This window comes from Thermobia domestica, chromosome 1 (genome assembly GCF_964235325.1).
Source record: "Thermobia domestica chromosome 1, izTheDome1.hap1.1, whole genome shotgun sequence".
NCBI classification, from domain to species: domain Eukaryota; kingdom Metazoa; phylum Arthropoda; class Insecta; order Zygentoma; family Lepismatidae; genus Thermobia; species Thermobia domestica.
Genome location: NC_137454.1, coordinates 209,174,521 through 209,198,201, shown reverse-complemented (window position 1 = coordinate 209,198,201; position 23,681 = coordinate 209,174,521). Strand labels below are relative to the sequence as shown.

Here is a 23,681-nt window from a genome sequence, read left to right as displayed (position 1 = left end):
TTGTGGCCAATTTGCACGATCGAAACGTGCTACTGAGCGGGGAGGAGCTGGTTGAGGTAATTGAGGAGGTCCTTGAAGTTGAAGAGTAAGTTTGACAGGGACATGATCGCTCCCCAAAGGATCAAGTACAGTCAGGGTAAGCTTAGTAAGAAGATTGGGCGAAGTTATGACTATATCTGGGGTTGTATTGGAGGATGGTCGTGTCGGCTTAGGGAGAGTGTGAAAGAATCCTGTCGTGTGGGTCTGAATATAATGGAGAAAAGTGAGCTTTTGGTGATCGGAACGGCTGTGGTAGTTAATGTCGGCCATGATAATGTAACTGCGAAAGTGGTCTGATATATATTGAAAAAAAACTTAAAGGAATAGGTTGGCCGGGTCGGATATAGATGGTAGCAACAGTGATGTAGCATTGTTTGAAATATAAAGTGGAAATGAGATGATCAGGCAGCGTTCGGTCACCAGTAGTATGTAAGCGATGAGAAATAGATGGGGGGAAACCAATAGCTACACCGCCATTGGCACGGCGAGCTGGGACGGCATTATCATGGCGAAGAATGTGATAGGATAGAACTTTACAGGAGAGTTTCGGCGTGAGGAATGTCTCATTAAGCAGAAAACAATGGATATGTTCCTCAAGGAGCAGCTGTTCGAACAGAGGTTTGTGTTTATGGAGGGAGCGAATGTTCAGAAATAAAAAAGTGAACGGCCATACTGAAGAGAAATGAAGGTAGATGGTGAAAGAGATTATACTGTAGATTCATGAATAGTAGAACAAAAGTGAGCATAGTTGTTGAAATAGGTGCCAGTGAAATGAACATGCAGAATGGTTTTAGCGGCGAGTTGTACTTGTTGGAGAATGTGCTGACGGAGGAAAGGATGAATATTCTGTAAGGTGACTGTAAGAAATGAAAGAAATTGATCGATGGTAATCGGTTGGTGGGCCGAGCTGGGAGGCGGTGTGGTAGAATCAGTGTTATGTATCCGGATTGGAACAGTGAGTTCAGGTTTGAGTAAGTCTGCCGCAGGTTTAGCCTTACATTTGTGACTGTATGTGGGATGCTGATCTGGGCAGGTTGAACATTGAGGTGCATTTTGTAGATTAGTGCAAGACTTAGTCGAATGGGGGCCAGCACAATATCCGCATTTGAAGGGGTTCCTGCAATCATTAGTATGGTGCGAATTATAGGCCTGGCAGCGCTCACAACGGACAGGAAGGGGGGAGGTGAGCGAGAAGGTTCTACTCGATGTCGTTTTAAGAAAATGAAAGCACCATTATGAAGGTCATCTACCGTCTCTTGACTATTAGTGAGAACACGGACCATGTAAGTGGATCCCGATGTGTTCTTAATGTGAATGCATTTAATGATGGAATGGCCATCAAGTTTTAGTTCGTCAGCTATCTCGGCATCTGTATATTGTGGATCGACTCATCGGATGACGACAGACAGAGCTGGAGACTTGCGAGGAGGTGGAGGCTGCTTTGCCTGATTTGATGTAAGCTTCTGAATGTTAGCAGAGGCGCCGAAGATCTCGAAAGAGTAACTGTTTCGAAGTGTATCTTTGGATCGGTCGAGCGAATAATAATACCATTCTTGGTAAGTATTAGCTGTTTAACGTCTGAGCGTGGAACATACTTAAGCAGACGTAGGAAGATTTGCTTTAGATCATGGTACTTCGCGTCGTAATTGGTAAGTAGAAAAGAGTGAACAACTGGCTTAGATGGTGGTACTTTATCAGCGGTCTCGGTCTCCATGTTACTAGATGTTGCTGAGGACTCACTTAAGGTATGATGACGTTTGGTTGGTGGTGTCATTTGAAGCGCAGCAGCAAAACTAGCAACGGTTGTAGAGTGAGCCGTTGGACTACTCGGTTCTGACTCTTGGCGGGCTTTCCGTTTGTCGATCTTTGCCGCCGTCAGAGATGGACCCTGAGCAACAACAGAAGGTAGACCAGTATGACCGGAGAGTTGTCCAGAAGCCATAGCGAAGGTCGTCTACAAGGTTACAGGTTTGAAGAAGACCACCCGTTTGGATAGTGGTCTAGGTGGGCCAAAGAGGCTATCAACCTGCGTAGGTATCTGATGAGTTGGGCTAGATAAGTCTTTCAACCGATACACACAGGAATCAAGCTTCAGTGACCAGGAGTGAGGATAGGATATAACAAAAATCGTCACTAAGCTCTAGTGGCGCTTCAGAGCAATGCTAAGCAGAGCCCTGGGAAGTGATGTATGAGTACATCAATTTTTTTTTGTAATAGTAAAGGGTTAGGAATTAGGGAGTTCTTTATTCATCATTTAATTTAAAGACTATTTCTAACCCTGGCCATTAGAGGGTTACGCCCTCTCTTTGGCACAGATTTTTGTATACTATTGTTTAAAGAATTTCATGATGGTCTATGTGCAATGTTCAAAAGCAAAGATTTAAAAAAAAGAAACTAAACACAAGATTAGGTCAAAATCTTAAATATGAGTGCAGAAAAGAAAACACATAAAGGTGGTGCAAGTCAAACTTTTTTTTTTAGAGTGAGGTGTTTTATGAAATAAATATGATGACGGTGAAAGATGAGATGCAGTGCGTGCACGCCACAATCACAAACACATTGTTAAGAAGACAAATGCAGATTAGTTCTTCTGTATCGGGGCGGCTCGAGACTGATGGCGACATGGGGAAAGCCCAGTGTTAGTGCTGAAATTATACATGGTGCAGAGATGGAAACAAATGAGGGAGATGATCATCTATATGATAAATATGGAAGATATCACGCTCGTCGATGGTAGGGTGCCCAGTATTAAGATACATCGTAATAAGTATATTTAATGGCGTGTGCAAGTATTTATATGGGGCGTCAGTTTCAGCATCCGCTTGTAGGGTATCGAGAAGAAATGGGTGAGAGACTGGTAGTCGAGAGAGTATATATTTCAAGCGTATATCGGCGAGGTGTTGAGTCAGTTGAAGAAAGTCAATATGCTCGTAAGTCAGAAAGTTGGGATATGGCAGCCTGATATGATGTGCAAGTCGAATGGCATGACGCTCGAGTATTGACAAACGGTCATAGAACTTCGTAGGAGCGTTGCACCAAGCAATGTGGCCAAAAGTTAAGATAGGCCGAAGGAACATTTTATATGTATTTAGGAGCAAGGTGGCGGTTAGACCCCAATTAGTGCCAGTTAGACGGCGAAGAAGATTGAGCCGGATATTGGCCTTTTGAGAGATTTTCTCAAGATGAGCCTTCCAGTTAAGTTTGGAATCAAATACAACCCCGAGATATGTGGCCGTAGTAGTTGGTTCTGGAGAATGGTCGTTAAGTGTGACTTTAAGGTTTCGCGGATTGCGATGAACCTTGGAGCGGCGTTTCGGGGGTAAAAAGACCAGCGCTTGAGTTTTGTCACTATTGACAGTAAGTTTTGCACCATTGCAAAAATCCATTGAGAGTGGATTGTAATGCCGTGCTGACCTGATGCATGGTCTTGCCAAGAGCTAGAAAAGCCTTGTCATCGGCATATTGAAATAAGAATACGTTTTCCGTAGGTTTTGGTAGATCAGAGGCATATAGTATATATAAGAGCGGACTGAGGGCAGAACCCTGTGGAACGCCACAATACGGAAAAATAGGGTGTGAGATAGCAGTACCTATATAGACATATCCGATTCGATTTATTAGAAAGGAATATATGATACGTAGGTAGCAGATCGGGAGGTTTAGCTTCTGTAACTTTTGAATAATTCCATAGTGCCATACTTTATCGAAAACCTTTTCAAGGTCCATTAAGACGAGGCAAGATGGAAGGTCCTTGTTATATTGATTTGTTATTATTGTAGAGAGCCGGAGTAACTGGTCGTTAATAGAAAATTCTGGTCGAAAACCTGCTTGATGTATGGACAATAAGTTATTCTCCTGGATATGTAAATGAAGCCGCTGGACAAGAATTTTCTCAAACAGTTTACTGAAAACTGTTGTCAGTTGTATTGGGCGGTAAGAAGTAACAGAATGTGCTGGTTTATTAGGCTTAAGAAACATACAAATTTTGGATACTTTCCAATCTGCAGGGTAAAAGCCAGTGCGGAGAATAAAGTTGTAGACTGTAACGAGTAGTATAAGTAAAGAGAATGGAGCTTCTTTTATTTGCCGGTAGGAAATATGATCGATGCCTGGTGCAGTATTTCGTTTCTTATGAAGTGCGCGTTGAAGTTCATGTGTAGTGATTGGTGCTGAAAGAGGATGGTCGATATCTATTACGTGTGATGGTGATGGTTGTAAAGCTGGAATAGTGGACAAGTCTCTGCGGTTATGTGAATTATATGATATTGCAGGCGTAAAAACTGTTTGTAATTGTGTTGCAAAAGCGTGTGCCTTATCATGATCTGTAAATAGAGAGACACTATTGTCCAACAGAGGATATGATATTTTAGTGCTTTTGCCTGTGAGTCTATGGAAGGTTTTCCAATATCGGCTTGGTGAGGCTTCGTCGTTTAGTTTATTACACGCGCTGATCCAAGTGCGACGTTTGTATGCTGTGAGATAATTTGTAACACCTCGGTGCCATTGTCTGTGTTGGAGACATTCTTCATTGCCAGTTCGTCTATATTCTCGAAAATGCTGTCGTGATTTCAGTATTAAAGAAAGATAGGTTGGAGGCAATTTTGGTTTAGACGGATAAATTTTCTCCACAGGTATATATTGTTGTGAACCAGTATGTAAAGCGTCCGTGATGTGGTTGACAACATTGTACATGTCAGATTCTGAATTTGGTGGTTGAAGATTGGAGAGACGGATATTTACGGTCTGTCGAAATTGAGTCCAGTCAGCCTTATCGTAACGCTGGATAATATGTGGCTCTAACTTTTGTAGAGATGGCCGCATCTTTTTGATTGTTAGTTTGATAGGACAGTGATCGCTTCCAATCGTGTCAAGAACTGTCACTTGAGAGTCATTTATAAGAGAGAGAGATGTGATTACTACATCTGGGGTTGTTTGACTAGCTGGCCGAGTGGGACCAGGAAGATTATGAATGTGGAGTTGTAGTGTAGTTGAAATAAAGTCTGTAAAACGTTGTTTCTCCCGTGCACTTCTGCTATGGATGTTTATGTCAGCCATGATGATTATGTTTTTAAAGTTTTGAGCGATATATTCGAAAAAGGTAAAAGGTATTGGATGACCAGGGCATATATATATGGTTGCTATATTAACTGTAAGAGATGGGTAGTATATAGAGAATAACAGATGTTCAGGAAGATTTGTAAATGCAGTAGGATTGTATTGTCGATAAGGACGTTTCGGAGAAAAACCAATCAGCACCCCACCTTGAGCGCGTGCGTGTACATCGTGGTAATCACAGCGTTGAAGTTGGTAACCAGAAAGTCGTGCAGAAGGGGCTGGTTTTAAGGCTGTTTCGTTAAGAGCTATAATATCGATTTTTTCTTCTAACAAAAGAGGCTCTAGAAGTACTTTATGTTGCTGAAATGATCTGATGTTAACGAAAAGTAAATTAAGAGCCATAATGTATACTGCCATAGCCATATTGGTCTTAGACTTCTGTCTCTAGAGGTGCGATGTGGAAGTGAACGAAAGGTCCTGAATATGTAGCAGTAAAGTTAAGATTGAAGAGAGATTTGGCTGTTGATATGGCGACACGAAGAATGTGCTCGCGTTGGAAAGGAAAAGCATTTTGTAGTACAATGGGGATGTAACGAACAAGATCTTCGACAGTGAGAGGTTGAGCAAGAGATTGTGAGGGTGGTGTGGTTTTGTCAAAACTGTACTGGCACTGTAAGTTCTGGACGTTCCGGTTGTGCCTGAGGTTTTCCCTTACAGCGGTAGCTATATGTTGGATGGTTTTCGTTGCAGGTAGAGCAGTGTGGCTGCTGTTGCTGAGTTTTGCATGCTTTTGTGTCGCGAGATTCACCACAATAGCCAAATTTAGATGGATTCGGGCACTGGCGAGTAAAGTGTGCGTTATAAGTTTGGCACTTCTCACACCGAATTGGCAAAGGTCCTGGTGTCTTGGAAGGCTCGACTCGATGGAGTTTCTTATAGATAGGAGCTCCATGAGCTAACAAATAGTCAAGCGCTGTCTGATCTTGGGACAGAACACGTACCATGTAAGTAGGGCCATTGTTATTTTTAATGCGAATGCATTTGTTGACCTCAATGCCTTCTTGTTTGAGTTCTTCGAAAACTTCCTCATCGCTGATTTCAGGTATTACTCCACGGATGACAACAGAAAACATGGGTGCTTTGCGTGGAGGAGGAGGTTGTTTTGTCTTCCGATCAGCTTGTTTGGTTAATTTAGCCGTTTTGCCAAAGATCTCGTATGATGCTTTGTTCCTAAGTGTGATGCCGAAATTCGGGTCTTTTGAATGAATGATAAAACCATTCCTAGTTTTAACAATGTTTTCCATACTAGCTCGAGGCAGATACTTGATTATTTGTAAGAAAACCATTTTAGGATGCGTATATTTTGTATCGAAATCGGTAAGCAGAAAAGAATAGATAGGTTCTTTAGTTGTATAGAAATTTGAGCCTGATCCAGAAGCCGTGTCCATTGCCGAATCCATGTTAGTAGGTACAGGAGACCGAGATCTGTCCCGAGGTCGTTTGTTTGAATGAGCGGAGTCACCAGAATCAGTACGATCTCTGGGTCTGGTTGCTCGCGAACTAGTTTGACTGCCCCATGAAAGGTGTCTGGTACGACCGGAACGAGACAAAGTTTCACGGTCTGGTGCAGAGGAACCAGGAGCCGGTGGCCCCACGTATGGGGGTAGGTTCTTGTGCATGGGTCCAAAGACCAGCACAACCTATCCGTGTGATGAAGCGATGATCAAGTGATGACGAAGATGATAAAGATGATGACAATAGTCCAAAAATATAAGCGACCCTCCGAAAGCGTCAACTTCCGTCAGTCCTCTAAATAGAGTATGTCTGTGATGCTCACAAGTGCGTATGCTACACCTGATCCTCGCTAACAGATTAACAGCTATAAGAGAGGCTGGGTTCTGCTCAAAGGTAAAGATGAATACATCAAGTTTTTTTTTTAAGGTTAACCCGATCAAAGGGTTACGCCCTTTCTTCGGTAGGAGGAAAAACAAGGTATAGGGTTTTACTTTTATTGATAGTTGGGCATTGAGAGTTTGAGAAGCATTTATTTATTTTATTCTTTTGTGGTCATCATTTTTTTCTTCTTCTTCTTCTTTCTTCAAAATGGCTTTGGAGGCATCAATTTCCATAGGGAAGGCATCAGTATACGTAGGGTTATTTATTATTCACTATTGCATTTTGTAGGCCGGGCTATGGTTGTGAAATGAGAGATGAGGTGAAGTGCTGATAGACGTCACAACAAAACACAGGGATATGGTTAGTGTAGACAAATGAATGGTTATCTTCTGCCCTGGGGCGTCACAGGGCTGATGATGACAGATGAAGCCCGCTGCTAACAACATTGATGGAAACACTAGTGCAGAGATGGATAAATGCATGGACTAAGGTGAGGTGGACGGTATATAGCAAAATCGGCCTTGTGGGGGTCATTATCGTCTAAAGTCGTATGATAAAGAGTAAGAAGATGTTGAAGAGGTGTGGCTTGATGTTGAGGAGGGGTATCATGAATGATGTCCTGGTGAAAGGTGTCGAGGAAGAGCGGATTACCTTCGGCAATGACTTTTGTTATGTATTTTGTGCGGAGTGTTTCCAAGTGTTGTAAGATGGTGGGAAAGTTGATACGGCGATAGAGATCGGCAGTTGGTGCTGGTAGTCTTATGCGATAAGCAAGGCGGAGAGCATGACGTTCGGATATTGCAAGTCTAGTATATAGTGCGTCAGGGGCAGAGATCCAGCATATATGGCCATGTGTGAGAGCAGGTCGAAGGAAAACCTTATAAGTCTTAATAACAGTGTCAGTATGTAAGCCCCAAGTGGTGCCCACTAGCCGCCGGAGAAGGTTTAATCGATTTGTAGCCTGTGATCGGATTTTCTGTAAGTGAGGTTTCCAGCTGAGTTTGGAGTCAAAGATGATTCCGAGGTATGTTACTTTTGATGATGGGCGTATGAAAGTGCCATTGACGTGAATATGAAGAAGAGCAGGATTGCGATAAATTCGTGATCGGCAGCGAGGTGAAAGAAAAATGATAGCCTGCGTTTTGAGGGGATTTATGGTTAGGCGCCACTTGTCACACCAGGAAGTGAATGCATCAATTGCTTGTTGGAGTGTTCGATTTATCTGTTGAACAGTGTTGGCTGTGGCGAAAAAAGCTGTATCGTCGGCATATTGATATAATGAGACAGTTTGTGGTAGAGGGGGCATGTCTGCTACGTATAATACATAAAGAAGGGGTGAAAGAACAGAGCCTTGAGGAACACCACAGTGAAGAAAGATCGGATGTGAAAGTGATTGGTTGATGGTAATGTAAGTCATACGATTTGAAAGGAAAGAATGGATACATCTGATGTAGGAGAAAGGAAGATGAAAAGAGAGAAGTTTAGCGATGAGGCCGGCATGCCAAACTTTGTCAAAAGCCTTTTCAAGATCGAACAATAACAGGCAGGAAGGTTTGGAGGTATTGTAATGATTAGTTATGGCAGTCGTGAGGCGTAAGAGTTGATCGGAAATACTGATGTTTGGGCGAAAACCAGCTTGATGAAGAGGAATGAGGTTTCGTTCAGAAAGATGGGTATGAAGGCGACTGACAAGAATGCGTTCAAATATTTTGCTGAGTACTGATGTCAGTTGTATAGGACGGTATGATGAGAGTTCTGTAGGAGATTTATTGGGTTTGGTGAAAAGCAGAGTTTTTGAGATTTTCCATTGTGGTGGATAAAAGCCGGTGCGGAGAATGAAGTTGTATATGGCTGCAAGAAGTGTATATAAGACGGGAGGAAAGGCTTTTATGAGTTTATAAGTTATATGGTCAAAGCCAGGCGCCGTGGTACGTTTCGATTTGATGGAGGCTGAGATATCTGCAGGAGTAATGGGATCATTAAGAGGTGAATCGGTGAGTTGATGGTGAATGTTGGGTTGTAGGAGGGGGGAGTGCGGATTTGCAAGGCGTTCGACACGTCGGGTGATAGTTGGATGTGGTAGTTGTACGGTAGGGGTAAATATTTCTTGGAAGAAGGAGGCAAAAGCATTTGCTTTATCAGTATCGGTTTGGAGAGGATGAAGATGTGAAATGATAAGGTATGATGTATGTCGAGTTTGACCAGTTAACTGATGGAATTTTTGCCAGAATTTGGTAGGATGTGATGTAGTCGAGAGGGAGTTGCAGGTGGAGATCCAACGTTTTCTTTTATAGGCAGTAAGGTAATTATGAAGCATGCGAGTCCAACGACGATGCTGTGCTAAGGATATAGGATTATGAGTACGTTGAAAGTCACGGAAAGAGCGGCGAGAAGCAGCAAGGATGGAATGATATTGTGGAGGGATCGGAGGTTTGTGTGGATGACGTATACGTAGGGGTATGTTATTGTGGGTGGCTGTGTCAAGAGATGATGTGAGTTGGTCAACAAGGTCATAGAGTTCGTGCTCTGAGGTAGGCTCTTGAAGATGTTGTATCGAATTTGTAAGATCCGCTTGGAAATTAGCCCAATTTGCATGATTATAATCAAAATAGTGAATGGGCGGTGGTTGTGTTTGAGCTGAGTGGGTGAGAATAATATCGAGTAGTATCGGAGCATGATCGCTGCCGAAAGGTGGGAGAACCCTAAGATTTTGAATATTCAGAGACGCAGAGCTGATAACTATGTCTGGGGAAGTGTTGCTGATGGGGCGAGATGGCGATGGGAGATGATGAAAATCGGCGGCAATGATATTAGAGATGTAGTTGTGAAACTGTTGTTTCTCAGCCTGCGGGCGGCAATGAATATTTATGTCTGCCATGATGATGTAATGCCTAAAAGTATTGTCAATGTATTGAAAAAATTCATATGGTATGGGGTGGCCTGGTCGAATGTAGATAGTGCATAGAGTGATGATTTTGGTGCGAAAATATAGTGTGACTATGGAATACTCGGGAAGGTTATGTGGCTTTGGAAAATAGTGAGTGCGTACCGGGATATTGTGATATGTTCCAATTGCAGTGCCTCCATTTGCTCGTTGGTATGGTCTAGAGCAATCATGACGGTGTAGTTGAAACTGTGGAAAGCGGACATGATGTGTAGGTTTGAGGTAGGTTTCGTTCAACGCAAAAGCCTGTATTTGTTTCTCCCTTAGGAGTTGTTCAAAAACTGCTTTGTGAGTGAGAAGAGATCGGATATTAATGAAGAGGAAAGTGACTGCCATGAAGATTGAAACTGTTTTAGAAGTTGCTGGGCGATGGTTGTAAATTATAGAGATGGCCATTCTGGATCTGTTTTAGTAGATGTGATGGAAAAGTGGGCATGTGGACCGGTGTAAGTGGCAGAAAGTTGTAGGCCAAATAATTGTTGGGCTATGTGATCGACCTGCATAAGAATGTGTGGGCGTAAGAAGGGCTGGATATTTTGAAGAACAAGAGTGGTGAAACGGAGCAAGTCTTCAGCTGTGATGGGTTCTCGTAAGGAGTTAGCAGGTGGTGTAGCGGAATCGGTGGTGCGGATGGGAACGGATAGTTCAGGTTTATCAGTTGGCGGAGCAGGTTTTTGATGGCATTTATAACTATAGGTTGGGTGTTGTTGATGGCAGGTATTGCATTGAGGTGTTTTTTTCAGGTTAGGACAGTTGTTAGTGGAATGGTCCTCATTGCAGTGTCCACAGCGGGGTGAGTTTGGACAGTTTTTAGTCAGATGTGAAGCATAGGTTTGGCATCTTTCGCAGCGGATTGGAAGTGGTGGTGAAGTGCGGGATGGTTCTACTCTATGGCGTCTGCGATAGATATAAGCACCATTTTGCAGCAGATCGTCTACTGTTTCCTTGGATGCTGTAAGAACTTGAACGAGATAGGTGGGACCGGACTGGCACTTGATGCGAATGCATTTGTGAACTTCATAACATTCGAGTCTTAATTCGTCAAGGATTTCTTCATCGGAATATGCTGGTGGAACGCCTTTTATCACCACTGAAAACATGGGTTGGCGTCGAGGCGGCGGTGGTTGCTTTTTTCTGGTTTGAGAAAGAGCTTGAATGTTAGCTTTGTCGCCAAAAATGTGAAAACCTGCTTTGTTTCTTATTGTAGTAAGGAAGTTTTGGTCTGGAGACTTGATAATTATGCCGTTTCTAGTGAAGATGATTTCTGATACATTAGCTCGCGGATAGTATTTCATAAGTTGAATTAGAATGTGTTTAGGATTAGAGTATTTGTTGTCAGCATTTGTGAGAAGATAATTGAAGGTTGCTGGAGGTTGGTTTGAAGCGATGTCCATAGCTAGATCATATAGGTCACTTTCGGAGGCCTGACTGACAGGAGATCTTGATCGAGGACGAGGTTGCTTTTTCTGATTTTGTGATTGTAATGTTTCACCTGATCGTTTCTGAGAATTGGGACCCGTTCTGGGTTTGGCCCCCTTGCACTCCATCGAGTTCACAGGGGACACACCCACGGATCGCGAAGACTGCGGAATGGCCGAAGCCAGTACAATATGAGAAATGAACAACAATAATCAGTCAGGATGATGTCGATGATATGATGAAAGAGTGTACAACGATGATGATAAGTTTCGCCCTCCAGCACTGATAAGTACTGTCAATCCCAGAGAGAGCGTATGCGTGCTGGTCTCTATTGTGCGTATGCTACACAATGTCCTCGAAAGCACGTTAACGATTCTCAGCTAGGCTAGGCTTGGTGCAAAATACAGCTTGTGACGTATGGTACGTCTAGCTGGTAAGAGATGTACATCACGGTCACGGTCACGGTTATGTTGAATTTTTGTGTAGAGTATCGGGCCGAAGCCCCTGACTCCATGAGTAAGATGGCAGAAAGAATATATACAGATGTGCAGGTGGCTTGTTGGGTAATACTATTGTTTTGTTATGTCTGTGAGACTACATCTGCAACTGTCGCAGAGTAGCTGATGTTGAAGTCATTACGATCTAAGGAAAGATATTAAAGGCGTGGCGTGCGATGAACGTTCCGTAGGGCGCATTTGGTTCCTATGGTAGCTATAGCTGGATTTATGTGCCTTGGCAAAGTATGCCAGAACTTATAGTGGAGATGCCGTAGAACTTCCTTAACAGGAGGCAGCTCTAAATCTTCCAGAACTTGACTGTTGCGTGTATATCTATCGTGATCAGTGATGATTCGACCGGCTCTTGTTTGCACACTTTCAAGTGTTTGAAGATGACTGTTAGCAGCATGTTGCCAGGCAGGGCATGCATAACAAAGAGTTGATAGAACTATCATCTTCAATATGTGCACGCGGACCTCATGAGAAATTGAACTGCAACGAAAGATGGGGTACAATGCTGATATTTTGCGTAATGCTCGTTGCTTTATGTCTTTGATGTGTGAGGCGAACGTTAACCCATGATCTAATGTCACACCCAGATATTTAGCGTGTGTGGCGTGAGGAATGTGTGCGTTCTCATACGTTAAATTTCGAGGGATGCGGATGCGTCGTCGACTGTGGATGACAGCACAGCTTTTGTCTGCATTGATTTTAATTCTCCAACGCCTTGCCCATTCCTGAAAGCCGTTGAGTTGACGTTGCATGTAGATGTAACACTGTGCAAGTGAGCCGCTGGTTGTAAAAAAGGCAGTATCGTCAGCATATGTTGTGGAAAAGCAATGTGGTAAGGTCGGGAGGTCTGCCGTGTACAGATTATATAAAAGCGGTGAAAGTACAGCGCCCTGTGGAACACCTGCTTTGATAGATCGGGACGTGGATTTGACACCGTCAACAGATACATGAAATTTTCTGTCAGTCAGGTATGAACGTAGTAAATGTATAAGACGATCTGGAAAACCTTGGGTGTATAGTTTATATAATAGTCCTGCTAACCATACTTTATCAAAGGCTTTTGACACATCCAGGTATACTCCAAGAGTGTATTGTTTCCTGTTGAAAGCTGTTGTTAAATGATCCACTACTCGTACGAGTTGCATTGTAGTGCTATGTTGTGCACGAAACCCAAACTGATGAGAAGGTAGAAGGTCTCTATTATCTACGTGATGTTTCAGCCTCCAGAGAAATACCCGTTCGAAGAGTTTGCTCAAGTGCGATAGAAGACTTATCGGCCTGTAATTTTCCGGGAGCAGTGGATTCTTGCCAGGCTTGGGGATAGTGATGACACGAGCTTCCTTCCAGGTCTTGGGAAAGTAGCATAATTGAAAGATGGCGTTAAATAAGTAAGTTAAAAAGACCAGTAGTTTTCTAGTTGGATGTTTAAGAATCTCAGATCGAATCCCATCAGGCCCAGATGCTGTCTTTGCCGGCAGACATTTTATATGTCGTTCTATTTCCCGGGGTGTTACTAAGGTGATGCCATGTGTAGGGTTTTGTGTACTTATGCTATATAATGTGGTTCGGATGTGCTGTTTCAGATAGGGATCGAGGCGTGCTCTATTGGGCTGGAACTGTTCTTCCAGAGAGTCAGCGAAAATGTCCGCTTGCGATTGAGGATCTTGAGTCAGTCCTTGAGGTCCTTGTATGACTCTGGCTTTGGAAGCATTTGTGGCACGTTGGAATGATTTGGAGTACGTCCAAATTTTACGGTCATTTAGTGTGACATTTCGAAAAGTGTCTTCCCAGTATTGTTGATTCTGTCTTGTAGTGAGCATCTTGAGCTTCTTACAAAGTTTGTTCCATAAAGTCTTATATGCGGGATGTAGTGTGTGCTGCCATCGACGTCTAGCCCAACGTTTCAGATGAAGATAAAGTTGTAAATGAAAACTGTCGCTATGACTGGTTTGCGATGGAGAGATTAGTGTAGTGGAGCTCGCTGCCTCTGCTGTACGAAGTGCTAGCGTGATGTGAGAGACCGCTTGATCGATGTCCGCAATGGTGGCAGGCCTATTTCGTAGATCGATCATGGTGTTTAGTTCTTGTTTAAATACGTCCCAGTCAGTGTCTATTTGCTTGAAGATGGGGGCAGAATGGGCGATGCTGCGGTGGGAGACGTGAAAAATGACTGGATCGTGATCAGAATCTAAATCTGAAATGACATATGGATGGACTGAAAAGGATACGTCTTTGCAAAGGACTACGTCAAGCACATCGAGTTGTCCGCCGAATTTTGGATGATGAGTTGGGTCTGGTGGAGCACTGATGATGAAGTTGGACGTGAGTAAATATTCGTGTAAAGTATCTCCAGCAGTGTTTGGAGTAATGGAGTTCCATTCTCCATGTTTAGCATTAAGATCTCCAGCTAAGATGACTTTGGACCCTAAGTTAGCAATGACATCGAAGTCTGTGGGCTCTAGTTGTGTAGCTGGGGACCTATACCCGGTGACCAATATTAATGGAACGCCTGGAGTTATTAGCTCAACACCAAGTGCCTCCAAAGTTAGTAAGGGTGGTATTGTAATTGACCTGACGGGGAATGCCTTTTTGATTATGAGTAGTAATCCTCCCTTCTGTCTGCCCACTCTATCCTGTCGATACACAATGTAATTGGGTAGTCGCCAAGTAGTGATACGAGCAGTGAAGTGTGTTTCTTGAATAAACATGACATCAACTCTATGGTGTTTGAGAAATCTAATAAGCATTTGTTTCTGCCCCTCGAGACCATCTGCATTCCATGTAGCAAGGACAAGTGTGTGATGCAATACGCTGGATTTAGAAACAGCCATCATCAACCATTTCCGCTATTGTTTCTATTACTGCTGCAGCCTTGGAAGCTGAGTCTGCTGCTTGGCGGAAACGGGTAATACCACGTTTAATATGTGTTATTATTTTGCGTAATTCTAAACCCTTGAGAAATGAAAGAACGGACTTTAAGTCTAGGTCTTCTTTCGGGCCCTCCTGTTGTTCGACAGAAGCTGATTGGGTGTGGAGAGAAAGTGGAAGCTTCAGTGTCTTCATTGTCCGCAGCTATAGGTTGGATATTAACAGCAGTGGGCATGGAAGTCGTTTCTTCTGATGGTTTGTTGGAAGTTTTCTTAGTCTTTTCTGGAAGTTTCCTCGGCTGCTGGGCCGGCAATTTAAGAGCCTCAGAATAGGATTTAAAGACTGGACAGCCACGGTAATTTGCGGGGTGATCTCCCTGACAGTTGGCGCAAGTGGCGGGTGTGGAGGAGTCGGCTTTACTGCAGGATTGGGTGAAATGAAATTGCCCACATTTGAGACAGCGCGGGTGGGCTTGGCAGGTGTCCTGTGAATGCCCCAAGCGTTGGCATCTGTAACATTGCAGCACTGAGGGAGGCTTGTATGGTTCGATGTGGACCTTGTAATGAAGAAGGTTGGTAATAGCATATATCTCCTTAACAGCTGCAGTTCGTTCCAATGCAACCAAAAACAGTGGCATCATAATTTTCTTGTCTTCTGTCTTGCTTTTGCGAGACATTTGGTGGACGTTTATTGGTTTGTAACCGAGACGCAATAGTTCTTCCTTCAGATCGTCTAGGTCGGTGTCTATAGGCAGTTTTCGGACAACGACCTTAATAGGCCTTTCATTTTTCGCCACGCCTGTAGCATACTCAGTTTTTGTTTGTTCGCAATAAGCCTTGATAGAATTATAATCATCTCTGTTTGCTGCTTGAATACGGATGCGCTCCTTATTGGGCTGTGCTAGAGGGGGCTCCTTCAGTGCTCGTGATAAGGTCTTAATAAAGGTATAGGTGTTAGTAATTCCGTAGATGAAGATCGGAGGAGGCTTGAAACTTGGAGGCTGCTTTGTCGTACCAGTGTTAGTGCTAGCATTATCTGATTGTGTTGCGGACAAAACATCGAACTTGTTACTGAGTGGGAGAGGTGGATATGCTGAGGGACTATTAGAAAGGTGTTCTGCCTTGTTGAGGTTTGCTAAAGAAGACCTACGTCGTTTTAGCGTTCCGACAACCGTGAAATCCATATCTTCAGGAGTATTCGAAGTGGATGGTTGCGAAGCACTTGATTGCTTGAGTGGAGTGGATTTCAATTTCGCTGGGGCGGCTGCTTGCTTCTTTTTGCCTAAAGGCACCAGAAAATCTTCTGATTTGTACGTAGGTTTTATTATTTTCCCCCTCAGACCTGGAATCCGGGGTGATTGTACTTTTTTGTCTGATTTCGCTGATGTCTTCTGAGAAGCCATCTTTATAACTAAGGTGGGAGATGGCGCCAGCTTACCACAAAAGTAATGACGGCCCCTGGATATATTCTGCTCTTAGAGCAAAGCTCTAAGTTAAGAGTTTATTAAGATGCTCTATCCTCCAGAGAGGGAGCACGAAAGGAATCGTTCGCCGGTAGAAGTGCCAAAGTCGTCAACTATATTTTTTTTTCTGCAGGTATCTCTACCTCCGAAGAGGAGAGTATCAAAATAAATCGTAAGCCTAGAGAATAGCAAGGTTGTCAACAGTTAAGATCAAATCAGGGTGTCAACCTCCGTGGAGGATGAAAATACAATTCGACGGTTGTTTCCTAACCCCAAAGAGGTAAGTAATCCAACCGTATATACGAAGATCGCGAATAAAATAAACCAATGGGGATGGACACACTAAGTGACTTGCTTATTTTTCTCCGCCAGCTACGGATACCCTATTTTTTTTACCTGGTTAGAGATTCCAGGTGGCCAGTTCGTACATCAAGTATACATCTTCCAAGTATATCACAAGTAACTAATAATTGCCAGTGAGGATTTTACTTTTGGAGTTTATTATTTGCAATGAGCAAAGCATTAGGTAGTATATTTGACATGTTTGCCAAGTAACAAATATCGCAACATGTTCTGCTGTAATAGGTCACGAAAATAACTTTGTAAACCTATGAACTGTCTGACAGTAGTTATATCAGTACAGTGCTGCCACCTATTGATCTTATATCCTAGCTCAGCGGACGTTACGGAGTATTTACAGTCATTCAGCTGTCATTTGTCAAAAAGTCCCTTTAACACCGCCTGGAGGAAAAACGACTATTTTCAATTAAAATACTATACCCATATTGCATGTTTTAAATACTACGAGAATAAAAGTATACACTTGCACGGTATTATGGACGTGTCATACACATATGTAGTAGCCTATTTAAATGGGCTTCATCCACGCAAATGCACATGTGCACATGCACGACTTAATCACGGGTTATATACGTGTTTCATCCACGCAAATGCACACGTGTACATAACGGCTTAAGCACGGGTTATATAAATGTGTGCTTCATCCACGTAAATGCATTTGTGCATATAACGGCTTAAGCATGAGTTACGTGTGCTTGAACCACGCAAATGCACATGTGAACAAAACGGCTTAGGCACGGATTATATAAATGTGTGCTTCGTCCATGCAAATGCACATGTGCACATGCACGACTTAATCACGGGTTATGTACAAATGCACATGTGCACATACACGGGTTATATATGTGTGCATCATCCACACAAATGCACATGTACGGCTTATGCATGCATAGTGCACATGTGCCGTACATGTACGTGTTGTCTGGGTTCCCGTATATTCTTCCTGTGCTAATTCCAACATGGCGGCTTTCCAGAAGTACCCGATGATTCACATTACGTCTATTCAGTGCATCTCTACATGCATTCCTCATGTCCAACATTTGACTTGAATCCCTCTATTCGTTTTAAAATTAAAATGGATTTGTAGACATTTTCTATGTGCTATCTTTGCACTTTGCCCTCATTTATCTCCCACCCTGTATACGGTCTGCCACTAAACACCCCCTTTTCCTCTCTTTCTTTTGGTGCTGAATCTAGCAATCATTTTCAGCAATTGAATTTATAAAATCGGAATGTTCCCTTGTTAGTCATCAGCACATTGTGAGGATTATTTAAGCAGAAGCGACTGCTTTTTGGTTTAAACTGCGCTCGCCGATTACTTCAAAAATTAATTGATCAAGTGTTGGAAGATTGTGATGGGTCAACAGCTTACTGTGGGATAATTCGTTAATTCGTTAGTAGAAGGTTTCCATCGAACAAAACAAGTTCTACATAAATTTCAAATGTTACATGTAAAAATACACAAGCAAAAAAGTATTTTCTCTCAACAAGATATCACATGTCTGGGTATCGACATTAAGGATACCATTGTACTACTATGAGCAAAATAAATGACGCGTCTCTTAATTTTGAAGTTTTTTGAAAATATCTCCGTTTTCTTTACATGTTCGAAATTTTGGAAGATTTCCCCAGCAGGAAACGTTAATAACAAACCCGTTTTTAATATTTATGTTAGATTTTAGCTTAAAATAAATAAAGTAGAAGTAAAAAACATTAAATCGATCGAAATTACGAGAATTACCAACTCTGCTCAAGTGGGAATTTTTCAAGAACGCGAGGGAATTCTGTAGTTCAACACGAAGCAGCGACATCTATGTCATTGAGAGCAATGTGGATTAAATCTACAAACGAAACTTTTAACGAAACGTTTCTAATGTCTTATTACGCGCATTATCTGCAAACTCCAAATATATGAATCTATGCCAAGTATTAACGTGTAGAAACAGCAAATAGTGGAAATTACCTATGGAAAAGGACGAATTGGTAGCACGATCGTAATGAAAAATCGTCTTTACCGTAGAACAGGTTCAGTTCGCGTAAGAAAACAAATAGCTCAGTTAGTTAAAGCCAGAGATGTAGTGGGTCAGTGAGTCGTGGGTCAACAGCATGTGGCCCACTGCGACCCACCACCCACCATGACCCAGTGCGACCCACCGACTCAGTATGATCTACCGACCCACTCTGTTCACTGCATTGTAGACAGTATCTTCTGAAGACCGGTAAATTTGTCTTCGTTTTGCTTTCAGGACCTTCATTTACCTTCCTTTTCCATTTTTCTGTTTACCAGTAGCGGTTCGTAGTCTGTAGAAGCACCGCTTGCAATATCAAAGGTATGTAGATGCGCGCAATGTTTCCCTCCCCCAGCGTTCTTGAGTTTTATCCAAAAAATATTCGGGAAATATGAAGAGGAAAGTCTTTTAAGCTATATTTGTATATTTATTGATTGAAGTGTATTCTCTAATATTGATTTAATATATAAGCTATTTTCTTTATTTGAAACAACCACTATAAATGAACGTTCATAAACCATTTATATACCCAGGTACAAAACTTCTACACTCGTGTTATTGAACAAGAGATAAATTGAATATATAGTATGTGCTGTAAGCCGTGAATGATGGCGTTAACCCAAAAGAAGAAAAAAGCAAGGAAATTGCAGATATTCAAGTAAGCACGTAAACAAAAATTATTTAATTAAATAAGCTATGCATTATTTTAAGATAAAAGGTCTTTCTTCGTTCTTTTCGAACTTCAAATTTTTATATGACTTCATTGAAATCTGAAATGCTGCTCGCCAAGTTTTTCTGAATAAAAAGCATCGCTACCGCAAATATATTCTGCTTTATTTTCTTTAGGGTACAGAAATACGTCTCTCCCACAATACGCATTTTGTTAGCATTTCTTTGTATGAATATAAGGGACAAAAAGTCCATTTTCAGTAACCACGTATTGTTGTCTGCTGTTCTACTATAAAGAAGCATGAAATCTAAAATGTTTTCCTTCGAAAATAATCATTTAAAAAAATAGTGTAACATTCCAACAAATTAGGCTAAAGAAGACAGATGATTATTGAAAGTGAATGATTTGAGATTAATTTTTTATGCTTTCCGCCGGAAATCGAACACGGGATCATGTGCATGAAAGACACAGAGCTAGGAATTAGACCAGTGATAGGACTTTTTCTCCTTCGAGACATGATTTACTAAATATTAATATTTGGAATGATTTGTTAGTTTTCAGTCGATGGGAATTAACCGTGAATTCGAAATAACTGAATTTGGTGCTGAAAATATCTTGAATATAGGAATTTCTCTATTGGGAATGGTAGGTATATATCTCAAAGTAGATAAAAAGAACGAACTGCGATTGCAAGGACTAGATATTTCTGCTATTATTAATGTTCATTTGATTTGATTTGGTTTACCATTCATTCTGTATATCATATTATATGTATATTTGACTATTGTGTCTCCTTTATTTCAGTTCTTAACTGTAACGATGTTTTAAATTTGAGAAATTTTGTGAAAACAAAATCAAGCAACCTCTTAAACACAAAAATAATATGTATAGTTCTGTGCATAGTAAGATTATTATTCTTTCAGTGTCACAAATTATTTCCTATATTGTAAATTACTTGCGGCCCCTGGTTCGATCCCAGGTCCCGTCTAGTGGGCATCGTGTTCGACGAACATCGTATACGTGTGTTTCCTCCCACTTTCTTCATTCCAACATTTCATTCATTCCCATCATCTTCTTTAGTATATGGCCATAAAAAGTACTGATGAGAAATTAATTACAAATTACTTAACTGGGTGGAGTGGGAAGAAATATCATAAATACAGTATTAAGTCCCGTTGACTACATTTATACATACTTCCTGGTGTTCCATGTTGGCATCTCTTGATTTCATGGCTGGTAATATGACAATTACCCCCCCCCCCCTTCCAGAAAAAAGAAAACATCTTGCTTGAAAGAGAACCGATAGGGACAGTTCTTGAGGCAGTAAACATTCTTAAAAACTGCACCGATACAAGCACAAAATTAAAATACAGAATTATTTTATATTTTGATAATTCCTCTGTTTTAATTATAATGAATACTTAGGACCACAACCACCCAACTTTGGGAGAGCAAAACTCCCCCGATATTAAGAAAGAAAGAAACAATACTACAACTAGACGCGTATTTGTTCTTTGCGAGTTTGTTTTGTGAATAACTTCTTTCTTCCAAGCGTCTGTATGTTACCCTATCAATTGAGTCAAGCGCTGCCAAGCGGAGGAATTCGTAACTATTACAGAAGCTGACGATACACCAGTTGCGCAACGAGCTGCAACTGCAAACAGGCACCTCATGCTAAGAGATAGGCGCTCGCCGCTATATGCTCAACGTTACTGCTTCCAGTGGCAACTTTCGCTGCAACTGGAAATGTAAATCTCTCTCTTTCTTTCAGTTTATTTTTAATTCATTTTTTTAGAAATGCATCAATACTGTCTTGCGCCCAAGAGCAAAGGTTTATTTTTTACTGATACACTACTTTAATACCTAAAAATATAATATCTAATGCCTTTTTTAATACCTAATATCTTTAGTATTAAAAAATATCCGGTTGCACAACCATGCAACATATATTACCAGCCGCCACTGCTGTTTACTTATCTGAGGTGAGTATATCTAACCAAGTGAAAAAAAGAACTTCAGGCACTTTTGGATATTGATATTTTTAATTGTAATAATAGTAATAGGACTTATACTACTACTTGACTTTCGAGACCTCTGAGTTTTTAGAGGAGCTAACTACTCGAAAAAAATACATTTTTGAATAACTGTAATATATAAATTATTATATAAAAAACTAGCAGCGTTCACCCCGCTTCGCTGCGGTCACCCCGGAACGCAATAAACTTTGTTACTTAGATAATTTTTACTTTTTCGCTTTCAAGTGATATGATAAAAACCATAGAAGATTGCAGTAAATGTTAACATTATATCGCCTGTCATTTATGTTAACCCGCCCCGCTTCGCTGGGGTCACCCCGGAACGCAATAAACCTTGTTAATTAGATAATTTTTACTTTTTCGCTTTCAAGTGATATGATAAAAACCATAGTAGATTGCAGTAAATGTTAACATTATATTGCCTGTCATTTATGTTAACCCGCCGAGTGACACGGTCATGCGGGTTGCATATAAATACGTTTATTTTTACCTATGATGAACTAACAAAGGATTTGTACGTTATGGACACTTGAATGGTCAATTATCTCAAGACACTGGTAATTGAAAATTAAAGTGATATGATAAAAACCATCTAGGGTCCAAATCCTAATAACCCCCCAAAAATGAAAGAAATTGGTTCAGCCGTATTAGCGTGATGAGGGAACAAAGGATTTGTGCGTTCTCTTTTATATATAAGATTGAATGTAACTGTGTGTGCCTGATCATCACGGTCAAATTGCAAAGTCAAATGAAATTACTTTTGGTATATAGTTGGGCCTTAATCCAAACTGGGATGTTATATTGCTTTCATTATAATGCATAATACCCTAAGGAGGTAGCGAGGATCCGAATTTTTGTGAAAAAAATTAGTATCTCGCACGCCGTTTAACTTACGGAGCTAAAATTCAGTGTATTGAAAATAAACAGTGTCCTAGCATTTTTTTAAATTCTCCTTTATGGGGGAGGCACTTTCTATATGTGGAAAATTGGTAGTGAGTTGGTTTGTAAAAATGATCGAAAACGATCAATGTTATTTAAGAAAAAAATCAGAAACAAAAAATACAGTGCTCGGCTTCAGTAGTAGTCCCCCCTCTATACTGCGTCGTCAGCAAAAATTTTTGTGACGTCATAGGTCAAAGGTCAATGACCTTGGCCCGGGGTCAATAACCTAGGGGTACATAGGACCAGCCCCTCTAAATTTTGTCAGGGGTACCTCGGTCCACTACCTAAATTTTGGCAGGGGTACGTAGGACCACCCCCTTAAATTTTAGAAATTGCCAAATCTAAAAATTGGGTATGGTAGCCTAGGACCATAGTATGTACCTCCATTAGTATTGGGGGTCTATCTCGTTCCCTTTCATGGTTAAAAAATTGCCATTCGGGGGTTTTGACCTAATTTATCCCCTTTGATGAGGTGTTATTACCTTATAGTTATATAGGGGTATACAGGGGTCCATTCCCTTTCATAAGACATGGGTATATTGATGCACCCCTTTAAAAATTTGGGAGGGGTACCTTGGCCCACCCCTTTAATTTTGGAAATTGCCCAATCTAAATATTTGGTATTATAGTATAGGACCCTAATATGGATCACTATAAATTTGGGTGGTCCACCTTGTTTCCTTTTAGGGACAAAATTGCCAAATTTTAGTACAACCACGTGTTTGGTTTTTGGCCCAATTTATCCCCTTTGATGTGGTCCTATTACCTTATATAGCTATATGGTCATGTATAGGTGTCCATTCCCTTTCATAAGACATGGGTACATTAATGCACCCCTTTAAATTATTTGGAAGGGGTACCTTGGCCCACCCCTTAAATTTTGGAAATTCTCCAATTTAAGCATTCGGTATTATAGTACAGGACCTCAATATGTATCATAATAAATTTGAATGGTCCACCTTGTTCCCTTTCATGGGTAAAAGATTGTTGAAAATTAGTATGACGTGTTTGGTTTTGACCTAAGTTATCCCCTTTGATGAGATCCTATTATCTTATATGATTATATGGGTATGTATAGGGGTCAATTATCTTACATAAGACATAGGTATATTAGTGCATCCTTTTTAAAATTTGGGAGGGTACCTTGGACCACCCCTTAAATTTTGGAAATTGTTTAATATAAGCATTTGGTATTATAGTATAGGACATCAGTATGTATCACTATAAATTTGGGTGATCCATCACATTCCCTTTCATGGGTAAAGAACTACCAAAAGTCAAATTTCGGAGATTATTGACCCATTTGGTAAGGTCTTATTACCTTATATGATTATAGGGAATGTATAGGGGTCTATTCTATTTCTTAAGATATAGATACATTGGTGCATCCGTTGAAAAATTTGAAGGAGTACATTGGCCCACCACCTTAAAGTTTGGAAATTGCCAAATGTAAACATTTAATATAGTACTAT

The 23,681-nt window shown here is 41.2% G+C and overlaps 1 protein-coding gene across 6 annotated transcripts in view; it reads left to right on the top strand.

Annotated features, from left to right (window-relative positions):
• LOC145693417 (transmembrane protein 138) overlaps positions 1-23,681 on the top strand; it is a 287,808-nt gene that overhangs the window by 212,642 nt on the left and 51,485 nt on the right. The window contains exon 2 of one of the 6 annotated variants that reach the window (XM_081769427.1): positions 19,095-19,219. The exons of the other annotated variants lie outside the window; for them this stretch is intronic. The gene's annotated coding sequence lies outside the window, so the exon portion shown is untranslated. The remainder of the gene's footprint in view (positions 1-19,094; positions 19,220-23,681) is intronic. 6 annotated transcript variants of the gene reach the window in all.